This window comes from Balaenoptera acutorostrata, chromosome 15 (genome assembly GCF_949987535.1).
Source record: "Balaenoptera acutorostrata chromosome 15, mBalAcu1.1, whole genome shotgun sequence".
Classification (NCBI taxonomy): Eukaryota; Metazoa; Chordata; class Mammalia; order Artiodactyla; family Balaenopteridae; genus Balaenoptera; species Balaenoptera acutorostrata.
The window spans coordinates 87,353,039-87,365,286 of record NC_080078.1 but is presented as its reverse complement, the minus strand read 5'-3'; positions in this window follow the sequence as shown (position 1 = coordinate 87,365,286).

Below are 12,248 nucleotides of genomic sequence, written 5' to 3'. Positions count from 1 at the left end.
TACACATGAGAAGTGGATGAATGAATGCACGAATTTGCTGAGACACAGAAGCGTTTCTTAAGTTTGTTATTTGCTGCTGCACAACGCACAGTGCAGAGGCTTAGTTTAGAGCCCCAGTTCTATCTGTGAAGGGTGCCTGGCACATGGCTTTCCTTTCAGCTAAAACGTAGATGACCGTAGGTTGTTGGCAAGATCACCAGTGGGGTAATGCTTGGAGGGAGATTCACTTGACAAAAGTAAGTACGGTTATCAGTTTCCTGTTAACCCACATATCTGCAGAGCCTGCTGCACCGGGTTGGGGGCTGTGCTGTGTCATGTGAGTCCTGTCTAATCTCCGTGCAGAGGAAAGGAGGCCTCTTGGGAAAAGTGAAGCAAAGTTAAAAAGAAAATGACTAGGGAAGGGCTTCACCAAAGCAATCATGTTTAACTGTGGAGTGAATAATACCAGCTGTAGTTTCCCAGCTGCGTCGTCAGAGCCTTGGGAAGGTCAGAGTCCTCGGCAGCCAGTGCTGGGGGGCCCGCAAGGGTATTCCAGAGCATAAGTCATTAAAGAACCATGGAGGACCCATCGGGTATCACGAAGCGACCTAGGACCACCTATATAGTGACAATCGGGACATTCAAGTCACCGCTTGGCAGACCAATCAGCGTTAACCTCCGTCCGCTGATACACGGGTTCTGCCGCTCAGAAAACGAGGTTAGCAGGAGTGTTTTGGTGATTCACAACTACAGACGCCTCCAGTCAGGACACTTTCAGTGATAAACAGGCCAAAAGGAAAGGGTATGTAATCGGGGGAGGGTGAGCGGGGCTGACTTCTGGTCAAGCTGCACCGGGGTCTCACAGGCCATCAGGACTCTGACCGTCTCCCCTCCTGTGTGTCCCTCCCCACCTCAGAACAGACACTTGTGGACAGAAGGAGCCGCCCAAACCTAGGCCGATGGGAACCAAATTTTGCTGCCCTTACAGAGGTGGGGGCTTGTCCTCTTGGCTCTGACATCCCCCTGGGAGATGTTTTCCCTGCCCACCTGGGTCGTGTGCAGACAGAGGACGCTGAGACCCTCCTCCTCATAGCCCATCTCCCCTTCCCCTGGGTTAGTGTTTGAGGGTCAGCAAAAGGATCCTGCCCGAAATAAAAATAAAATAACATAAAAGGTGGAGAATGATGATCCTGTAGGTCAGAGAAAGGAGAGAGTACCAGCCTGGCACAGAGGAAGAAAGGGAGGCTTTTATTTGCGTTATTTTGGCGGATACTGTTCGCTTCTTAGAAACCATCCCTCCCTGTCCTGACCACAGCTCTTCCTTCTAGTAACACACCTCTTGGTAAGACCCTTTCGACTCTCAGTGACACCCTTCCCTACTCAGTCCATGAGGTTAGAGGGAGTTTGACCCTCCCCCAGCTCAGAGTGTAGACCCATGACTCAGGCCTGACCAGCCAGACCACTGCCTTCTCTGGGCCACCGGGCTTGGTCAAGCGGGGACCCTGTAAGCTTGTCTCATGTTTCTGCCGGAGCAGTTGTTTAAGGCACTTTCCCCCCGGCCTTGCTGAGCTCCTGGGAGATATACTTGGAGCTGTTGAGGCCACCACCTGAGGACACCTGGAAGGACGCAAAGCTGGGGAAGGCGGAGCTGAAAGATGAAAAGAGAAGCGTTTCCGCCCACAAGTGGCTTCAGTTATGTCCTTACCACTGAAAAGCCCTCAGGGTCCTCAGTGGGCACATGGGGGACACAATTACTCCCCAGGGGAAACTGGGCCCCCTTTGCCAACCAGAAGCAGCCTTCCCTACTTCACTTCCATCACCCCTTAGATACAGGCAGTGTCTTAAAATTTCTACTCGTACCTCCACTGTTCACTGTGTTTTCTTCCTGGCAAGCTCTCACCATCGATTTCCCTCAGTCAAAATGCTGCCCAGTTTGAAGGTCAAGTTCAAACACTACCTCATCCTTATTCCCCAGTCCCAAGGGAACTTCCTCCCATCACCTGAGTTGGCCTTGGTTGAGGCTCATTTATTGAGCATCTACTATGTTCCACTAAACTGCCAAATCCGTAACCCCTGTGAGGGTGGGGACCTCGGTGTTCCCAGGTCCTCCAGCAAGGCCGGGTCCTAATAAGCAATAAATACCTGCTGAGTGAAGGCATGAATCCCAGGAAGCTCCTTACATCCATCACATCTGTTCTGTACAACAACGTTGAGGGATACAATCCCCACCACATGTGGGAAAGTTACTAGAAGCGCAGAGTTTGATGAACTGCTGAAGGTTCAGCTCAGCAGACATGGGACCTGTCCTTTCCAAACTGTGCTCTTTCCATTGTGCAAACTATCTCCCAAGTTCACACACTCATTCATCCACTCGTCAATGATCCACTGAGTATCTACTATGTTCTTGCACTGGAGGTATCTGTGACGCATGCGTAACCATGTCCTAATCTGTAAAATGGGCGTGATCGGGTACCTACTCCCAGGATCGGTGTGTGCTATGCTGAGACAGTAGATGGACAGCACTTGGACTTGCATTAGCACAGGATAGGTGCTCAGTAAATTTCACTTTCCTTCACTCTGAGTTCCCTGGGCCAGAGATCCTGAATCATTTGCTCCTTTTTTTCCCCACTGACCCAGACTGGAGCACAGATGGATCCCATATTCACTAAAAAACCCCATATATCATTATAATGAATTACAATTTCTACTCATCCCATTAAAATTAATATACAAAGAGATCAATTAGAACAACGCAGAGGAGCTGGAGTTATGTGCAAGGCTACATCATGAGAGAGGGTCCGGGAGGGCTGAAGACCCTACCAGAGAATTTGAGCCCCTTCCTAGAAAAGGCACCTCCCAGAGGGACTATCCGTGTCCCTAGGAACACGTGGGCTTTTCCCTAAGGCACCCAGATGATATTCTGAAGATGAAGTGTTTGAACATGAAGAACTGATGACATTCTGTTGGATCCAACGGTGTCGATCTTAAAACATTCTAGCGTGCTGTCGCTGAAATAGCTCAGGTTGGTACAAGGTTCATTCTTTTCCCAGAATGATTGCAGATCTCCAGGGCTTTGAGATGAAATGACAGTTAGACATATCACCAAAAGTGTATTATTATTTCTTTTAATGCAGAGGAAAGAAGAAGCTGAAAGTAAGAGAAAAACGGCAAATGAGGGAGAGTCGGTAAAAGCTTATTAATTCTCAGTCTGGTAACCTGGAATTTGTGAACATTCAAAAGTAGGTCAGAAGGAAGACTCCTTTTTTCTTACTAAAAATTGTTCAGCAAATGAATTGTGAATCCAGGGTGATTACAGAAGGCATACGTTGGCTTCCGTAGGAGAACAAATTGCTTTCAAGGTTACTGTGGTCACAAGCAGACGAATCAGAAGAGAACAAATAACAATTCTATTTTGAGTTCCTCTCCTTAGTCACTAGTTTCTTGACATATTTACTCAAGAAGAATAAAATAACACACATCTAAAAGCATTTTATATCCGGAGTTTTTCATTAATTAACACTGATCTTTTAATTTAGTGAAATTTTATTGCATGGATATTTTTCTTCAAAGAATTCTAAACTTTTATTTAGATGTGTATTGGCTGTGCGATTCTGGAAAAAATTATAATAGTCGTGAGCATGATGGAGGTGAAGATGAATTTCTGTTTCTCTGGAAGTTTTAGGGCAGAAGTGATGAAAGAGTAAGGAAGAGTCATGGATTGCCAGTGGAGTCACGGGAACCAGTAGAACAGGGGAGGATCTCGGCCCCATCACTAATCCAGTTGAGCTGGTCACGTTTCCTAACCATGGACCAAGTTCTGGAGGAGAGGATGCTGAGATGGAGTTTGGGGTGTAGCAGAGTGATTATTAGGGTGTGCCCTTAAGTTCCATCCTGTGCAGGAGAAGGAGGAGGAGGAGGAGGAAGAGGGAGAGGAAGACTTAAGCAGTTTAAGGAGCCCTGCTATGATGGGCTCACAGCCACTGCTCAAAGCTCTGGAGCTAAATCAGCCCATTAAATTTCCCCCTCATGCAGCTGAGATGCCTGGGCCTGTATAGCTCTGCATCCATCGGTCATTGGATAGCACTGCGTGGGGAGGGGTGCTTGATCGAGGAAGCTCTCAGCCTCTGAGGCAGTCCCTGAACAGGCTGATGGCCAAAGGTCTTCTGCCCACAGCACCCCAGCAGCTGTTGGGAAGGGTGGTCTGGACAACTGACCCCTCACTCACCCAGATTAGCTTAGCTCCCATTTCTGTAAGATCAAAGTAATAGTTCTGCCTCTTTGGTGCCCTGTGGGGTTGAATGGGAGACTCTGGATAAAGCACTTAGCACAGTGGCTGTTACGGACTGAATGTTTGTGTCTCCCTGGAACTCATATGTTGAGACCAAATCTCCAATGGGATGGTTTCTGGATATGAGGCCTTTGGGGGGTCATGAGGGTGGAGCCCCCAGGATTGGGATTAGTGCCCTTGTAGGAAGAGGCCAGAGAGCGAGGACCTTCTCTTTCCACCAGCTGGGGATGAAAGGTGAAGGCAGCAGTCTGCAACCCAGAAAGGAGACCTCATTAGAACCTGGCCACCCTGGCAAGCTGATCTCAGACCTCCAGCTCCCAGAACTGTGAGGAATAAATGCCCGCTGTTTAAAAGCCATCAAGCTTATGGTATTTTGATTTAGCAGCCTGAGCTAAGACGCTGACACACAATAAATGTGAATGAATGTGAATAAAATAATAATAAATATTATTTATTATTGTTAATAGTTATAATAACCATATTGTTATTATTTTATTATTATTATTGAATGCTTTACAATTGGTTAAGCATAGGCAATCTCACCAATCATCGTAGCTCAGTGCATTAGTGGTTACATCCACAATAAAGGTAAGAGTGACAAGCTCATGGAGTTTGGGAACATGAATGCGAACCAGGGATGGCCCTTGAAGCCAAGATTTAGGATCATAAGTCTATTTTGAAATTTTGGTATGGTCCTGTCTCGTAGGCATTGTTTGAGATGACTTTGAATGGCCTTATTTTCACTGACTTTTCTGGTCCTGCTAGAAGGATGAGCACATGTGTTTCATGTTAAGGCAGAGGATGGGACTTTCCTGGACAATGTTTCTAATAGAATGGAGCCAAAGACCCTTCCTTCCTCTGGAGGTCCCACTCAGCATTTGTGAGCTTTTTCACCACATGGAGGAACCAGCCCCATCAGCTGGAGCACAACTGCTCATGCTTGTAAACTGCACAACAGTCTGTAATTGTCTAGAAATTCAAATGTTTCCAACTTCAATGTAGGAAGCACATTTCAGTGGATGCTTTTTATCCTCACAGCATCAGCATCAGAAGCACATGCATAATTTAAAAACTATATAGTTTCAATTATTGTGAGTTTCTCAAACAAGAGACTTTTTTGTGAATGTTAAATGCAACTAGATGATCATTAAAATATTGCTTGTGTTGACATTTCCTTCAGCTCTAAACTAAGTTAAATTTTCTTAGTAGTAAATGAGACCTCTTGGGAAAAGTGTTTCCAAAGAAAAGATTTAAGCAGTTTTTTAACAAAGAAGTAAAGAATGGGGGGGAAAAGGAGAAATAGGTTTCAATTTTACTACTTGTTTTAGAATCAAATTCATGGCCAATATCCCACTGAGATGAAAATTATTCTAAGCTGGAGGAGCAGGGCTGAGAATGTGTTTCTGTAAAATGTACTGACATTATGATCTTACTAATGCATGTTAGTATCTAGCCAAAATTGACTACATAACCAAAAGCACTGGGCAGTGTTATCTAAAATATGAGATATATATTCTGATATGATCTCATTATTACAAAATTAATTCAGATCCTTGTAGGATGCTTTGAAATGCCTTCCAGAAAATAACAAAAGTGACAGCCTGATAAATCATATTTCAGTGACACCTTAGTGAAAAGTCAGAAGAAATCAGTTTGATCCTCCTAGATGAACAGTTCGATGTTCAAATTCCTTCCAGCTTTTAGATTCAACGTCTGTAAAAATATCCCACAACCATCAGTGATGCTAAGGCATGTCAAGCGTCACATTTCCCTGGTTAGAATAATTGATTTCTCATTGAACTCCTATACATACAAGTTTTATTTCTTTCAAGTCAAATTTCAATCCCCACACCTGACTTCCCGAAAGTTTTTATATGTCTGTACAACTGAGAAAGCTTAATTCATTTTCAACTTAGAAAGCTAAGAACCGCCTTAAACATTACAACGGATTCCTAAGGGCACTTCCTAACGTTCCTGATGATGTTCTCGGGACGGTTGGCTTGGCATGCTTTAACTTTGGGGCCGTTTTTAGATCCAGGTGAGGAAAGCAGGGCTCATGAATCTCTCTCCTTGGGAGCTCTGTCTCTATGGCACCTGAGAGCCATGCACATCTGCATAAAATACAGGTGTTATGATAAACATCAATGTTGTGTCCAGATGCAGTCTCCCCTTTTCACTTTTCCTTTTCATCCAGGTGTTTTGGCAATAAAAAATAGCTGCCTTGCTTTGTCCAAACAATTTTTCTGCTCTCAAAATATTCCTTATGACTTTCTTTGCTTGCTCCATTCTGAGAGTCCCTGGTGAACCTTACTGCATTACAGCTGAGGCAGCTCTGGAGCCAGGTGGTCTGGGGTTGAATTTCAGGTCCACATCTTACTAATTGTGGGACCTCGGAAGAGTCATGGAACATTTCGGTGCTTTAATTTCCTCATCTGTAAAGTGCAGTTATTAACAGAATTGACCTATTGGGTTATTAACAAAATTAAATGAATTAATACCTACAAGTGGCTTAGACTGTGTGTGACACACAGTAAGTACTCAGAACATGACAACTTTTTATTATTGCTTTTGTAATCTTCAGAATGTGGGGCTTTCACTTTAGGCTTTGATTTATTCCTTTGAAAATTCTACAATTCTCTGCAGGCTGACTATCAGGTGACATAAGAAACTTTTCTCACCTTACCTTTAATCAAATGATTATATTTGACCATATTTTCAGCCCTTTTGTCCCAAGAATCACACCTTATGATGTCTTAATCAGCAAAATTTGAAACAAAATTCCGTATCTCTACAGAAGGAGATTATACTATCAATAAATACTAATATATACCTACATACATTTCCCATTACACAGAGGGGCATCAAGCAGAGTCTTCTGGTTGAAGAAAGAGGCACCATGAAGAATGGAAGCATTATAAATAAGATTTGGACTTTAGTTAAATGTTGCATTTTTGCTTTAATAGCTGTATGGATTTCTAATAACATCTTCTAAAGAAACTTCTAATTTGTTCTCTGTGCTCTTTAAATTTCCCAGCACATGCTGAGTAGAATTGATACATTTATAAATTTGCCTATTCTATCCATTCATTCAACCAATACTTAACAGACTACACACACTCACCGACGCTGTCCTAGGTGCTGAAAATACAAATTCTATCTCGGCATGCATGATGGAGCCTGTGGCCCAGGCTGCAATGAAGCAGTCAGGAAAGGGTGGATATAACAGATGCTGCTACATCAGAGAGGGTATGGTTTACAAAAGATACGAAACAGGAGAGTTGGGATAGAGGTTGGTGGCAGTGTCAGGGAAACTGCTAGAAAATGTGGCTAGGAAATATTTGAGGGGAAGCTTTAAAGCTGAAATCTAAGTGATAAAAAGGAGACCTTCATCTAAAGATCTGGGGAAGTGGGTTCCAGGCCACGGGATAACAAGTGTGGGGTGTTGGTGTGTTTGTATTTTGCATGTGTGTGTGTGTGAATGAGAGGTAAAGAGAGACAGAAACAAAAAAATGGTGAATTAACTATAGAATCTGTACCCCCTGGCTCCCCCTCTTCCTGTCCCATCGGTAATATTGGTACAAGCTCCATGCTGCAGCCTGTGAGATCTCACCTGCTCAGGACCCACCACCTACGCTGGACCCCTGGCACATTCCCGGATACAAGTGAGATCCCAGGACATGAGTTGAGTTGGACTAGGTCCGCTTCCCTTTACAAGGTGGCACAGACTCCTAGAATCTGTGTAGAACTGACTCTGAATTTGACACTTCCTCCTCTCCTCAAGACCCTGGGGGAGGAAAAGAGAGCTCCCCTGGCTAGAGAAAGACTTGAGCATTTCAGTTTCTCACAACAGCCAAAAACAAACAAGTAAATAAAGACAAGCATCAATACAGCACAGAGCCCTTTCCTATCTATCCAGAGAAGAGCAGGCTCTTTGGTCTGTGGGCCCCAGGGGTAAAGAGCAGCAGCTGGGACCTGCCTGTGTCCAGAGCTGAAGCTGTCCCAGAGGAACGAGCATGGGGCCTCTCCCCACAGGTCCGACTGGGAGCAGACTCGGCACTTACCCAGGCAGCCAGGCCATCAGGGCTCGGAGTGTCCTGGCATACCCAGGACTGCCAGGCATGCCTGTACACACACACACACACAAAGTTTATACATGTTCACCTTCCTAAATTCTTACTTAATGGTTACATTAGTTCAAAGTCGATTTTCTAATGAAGTCAACTTATCTATATATCTACAATATTTATACATCTGACATTTTTCTAATTTTTCTGTTAATTTTTCTGCCTTAACATTGCTGGGAAAATGTGATATATGTTGACTTAGGGACTCTCGTGATTGCCTGGCATTAATCAGTCTGACTCTATCTAGATGATGTTTTGAGAGAGCTGTTTTTGACACATTAAAAAAGTTTACTTTTATTGCTGTTTTACTACATGACTTCAACAGGAATGGATGTCTAATTTCATCTACTTTTATCACATCCTTTTTTGGTTTCTATCACAAAAATTACAGCTCTGCACTCTTCTAGCCTATTAATAGGATTTTTGTAGATATCTTGTAGATATGATTTCATTTCTGAAATGAAGTTTATTGGTCAGTGTGTGTTTTACCCATTTTAATACTTAATGGAATGATGGGTATTTTATTATTACATTTTGCATCTTCATTCATAAGTGAGATTTAGCTAAATCTTCCTTTTCTTGCTGCATTTTTATCCTGTTTGCATTTCAAGGTTGTCCTGTCCTTGTAAAATTAACGGGGATATGTTGGTATATTTTACTTTCTCGTGAACCAAGAAATCATCTGCTTCCAGAAGTTCTGTTAACACTCACTGGCAATTCAGCCTAGGCCTGGTGAAATGTTCAGGAATTAGGAATGATATAAGGTTATGGTTTTGTGACGTAAGAGATATTGATGGGTCCAGCAGCCTTGCTATCTGTCCTCATTGTTCGCAGGTGGTTTCCGGTTCTGCCTGTGTACAGGGGCACAGGGTCCTGGACTCACCACCCAGCTTTCCATTAACTAGCTCCCATCTTAGTCAGCTCAGGCTGCTATAACAAGATGCCATAGAAGGAGGGGCTTCAACAACAGACATTTATTTTTCATAGTTCTGGAGGCTGGAAGTCTCCAGATTCAGTTCTGGGTGAGGACCCACTTCCTGGCCTGCAGACAGTCTCCTCACTGTGTCTTCACATGGTGAAGAAGGGAAGGTGGTATCCCTTTCTTTTCTTAGAAGGGCACTATTCCTATCACGGAGGCACCACCCTCGTGATCTCATCTAAACCTAATCGCCTCCCAAAGGCCCCACCTCCTAATACCATCCCACTGGGGTTAGAGCTCCAACATGTGAATTCTGGAGGTACCAGGTATGCAGTCCATGACAGCACCTGTCGTGAAGCATCACTTGAGGACATGGTGAGGGACAGACCCAGGTCTGCTCTCGAGATGCTATCTGTCTATTGGGAAGTTAAGTTCCAAGGGAGAGTAAATATTTGTTGCATGAATGAATAGAGTGAATGAATAAGTGGGTTTGCTCTGGATGTGTTAGATCATAGTACTTGCTCACTGTAGAGAAAGTAGGATCTGGAGACGATTCTATTTGCTAGCACAGTTTCAGTGTTTCCCTAAATTCAATTATGTATTATTCACTCCCGTGATTTTCCATATCTGCATACCACTAGCACCAGCATTTATATAGTATATTCTTTAAAATAATTCAATTTTAAACCTAAATCAATTTACTTAGTAATAAAACTTTTGTCCTTATCATAAACAGAAAGCCAGTATCATTTGTTGTAAGTAGAACATAACCCTTCAAAATAAATGTAATAAGATAAAACACGTATTAAATCCTAGCTGCCTAGTGAAGGCTCTGAGCTTAAGGCCGGCAGTCTCTCTTTGTCATAAAAGGAAATCAGTTCTGAATGAGTGTTATGGTTTCGCAAGGTGCTACCCTTGGGAGGAACCAGATGAGGAGTACATGGGATTTGTCTGTATTAGTTCTTACAAGTGCATGTGAATCTATACCTACATCAATAAAAAGCTTAATTTTTAAGAAGATTAGCAAGGGTGTAACCGAAAGCGGGGTCTGGCTGCTCGCCACTCAAAAGCTATTAAAGAGGCCAGGTTGGTGGAAAGGAGAGTTTGCTTTAGTCTGGATGCTGGCAACTGGGGTGGGGGGTGTGGAGGGCGGATGCGTGTCCAAAGGCCGGCTCCCCCCTTCCCTGACGATCAGCGGGCAAGAGCTTTTATAGGCTGAGGGAGGGGCTGCATGCAGGAACAGCACAGTCGGCTCTGACGGTCATCCTGAAATTAATCATGAGGTGGTCTGATCAGTGTCATCTTGATTGTTTTAAGTACAGTTAGTCTTCAGTTCCAGGGTCGGTTTGTTCCCATTTCCTTGAGGCCTGTTCTCGGAATTGTGGCAGCTTATGTCCCGGCTACAGTCTGGTCATTATGTAGTTAACTTCTTCCACCTGGTGTGGGTTTCAGTATCTATAAGACAGCTCACAGGATATGGCTCAGAATATGATCTACAGCCCTTGAGAAGGAACTAAACGTCCTTGACTATGCTTAATGACTAAACTATTATTATTTGGTTTCCTTTGACTATTTCCCTTTGTTTCTGCATTTACTCACTTCTCTGATTAAACTTACTCTTTGGCTAAAGTTTTTCCACAGACAAAAGTCAGGCTGAGGACATGGGGGGCAAAGACCATAGGGTCCTGCTCCATTTCAAGGGTTACAGAGATGTCAGGGAGTAGCACAGTCTCAGAAAGAACTCAAAGGGGGTTACTTCCTCACGGCGTGGTTCCATCGCATTCCATGCCCTTTTGGTACCAAATAAGATCATGTTGGCAGACGGCGGCTGTGCTTGGCCCACACTTCGGGAAACCTGGCTGAGGAGGACTCACAGAGACTGACGGAGGAGGTCAGTGTGATGTCCTCTGCGGTCATCTCGGAACTGAACAGTGCGACTCGGTCCCACAGCCATGGGGCCCAGGGCCCGAGCACCCAGAATCGGGCTGGCGGGTGGGTCCCCAGCCTCTCACTATTGCAGGTGGAGGTCTAAGGCAGTGCAACCACTTGGGAAAGCTGGCTGGCTGCTTCTTAAATTAAACATATCGTATTCTTGGCCTCAGCAATTCATTCTCATATTTACCAAGACACATAAAAACATAAAACCTCACAAAGACTTGTATCCAAATATTTACAGTTTTATGCATAATAGTAAAAAACTCGAAGAAAAGGTCCATCAGCAGGTGTTAGATAAACAAATTGTGGAGTCTCCACAGCTGTGAAAAGCACAAGCTACTGACCCGTGTAAGGACATAGATGAAAACCAGAGACAGTGAGTGGAAGAAGCTGGACTCAGGAAAGTACATACTGTATCATTCCATTCATAGAAAGTTCGAGAACAGGCAAAACTAATTTGTGGTGATAAAAGCAGACCAAGGTTGCCAAGGTTGTGGAGGGCAGATATCAACTGCAAAGGGGCACAAGGAGATATTTTGGAGTGATAGACATCCCTTTATCTTGATGGGAGTAGCAATTACACCAGTGCATACATTTGTCAAAACTCATCAAACTGTACTTTTAACATCCATGCCTCTTATCTTATGTAAAGGTATCTCAGTAAAGTTGGTCCTACATGATTCCAACCATGTCACACTCTGTCCTCAAACTCTACAATGGCTTCTTTTCACACTTAAAATGAAATCCACGGGGCCCCTCAGAGCTCTGCACCTCCGTCTTCTAGCAGGGTCCCCCCACCTCATGCACCCAGCCTCTGGGGCCTTCTTGACTGGTGGTTCTTCTCAGCAGACAGTTCTTCCCTTGACACTCAGACTAATGCAGCCACCCCGTCTTCACCGCCCTATGGCCTGATTTAAATGCTCTGCCCAGAATCAACAAGTGTCTGGCATGTCTCCAGGGTCTTTGTCTGTATGTTGTGTCTGCAGCTCCATTTCACTGCAGC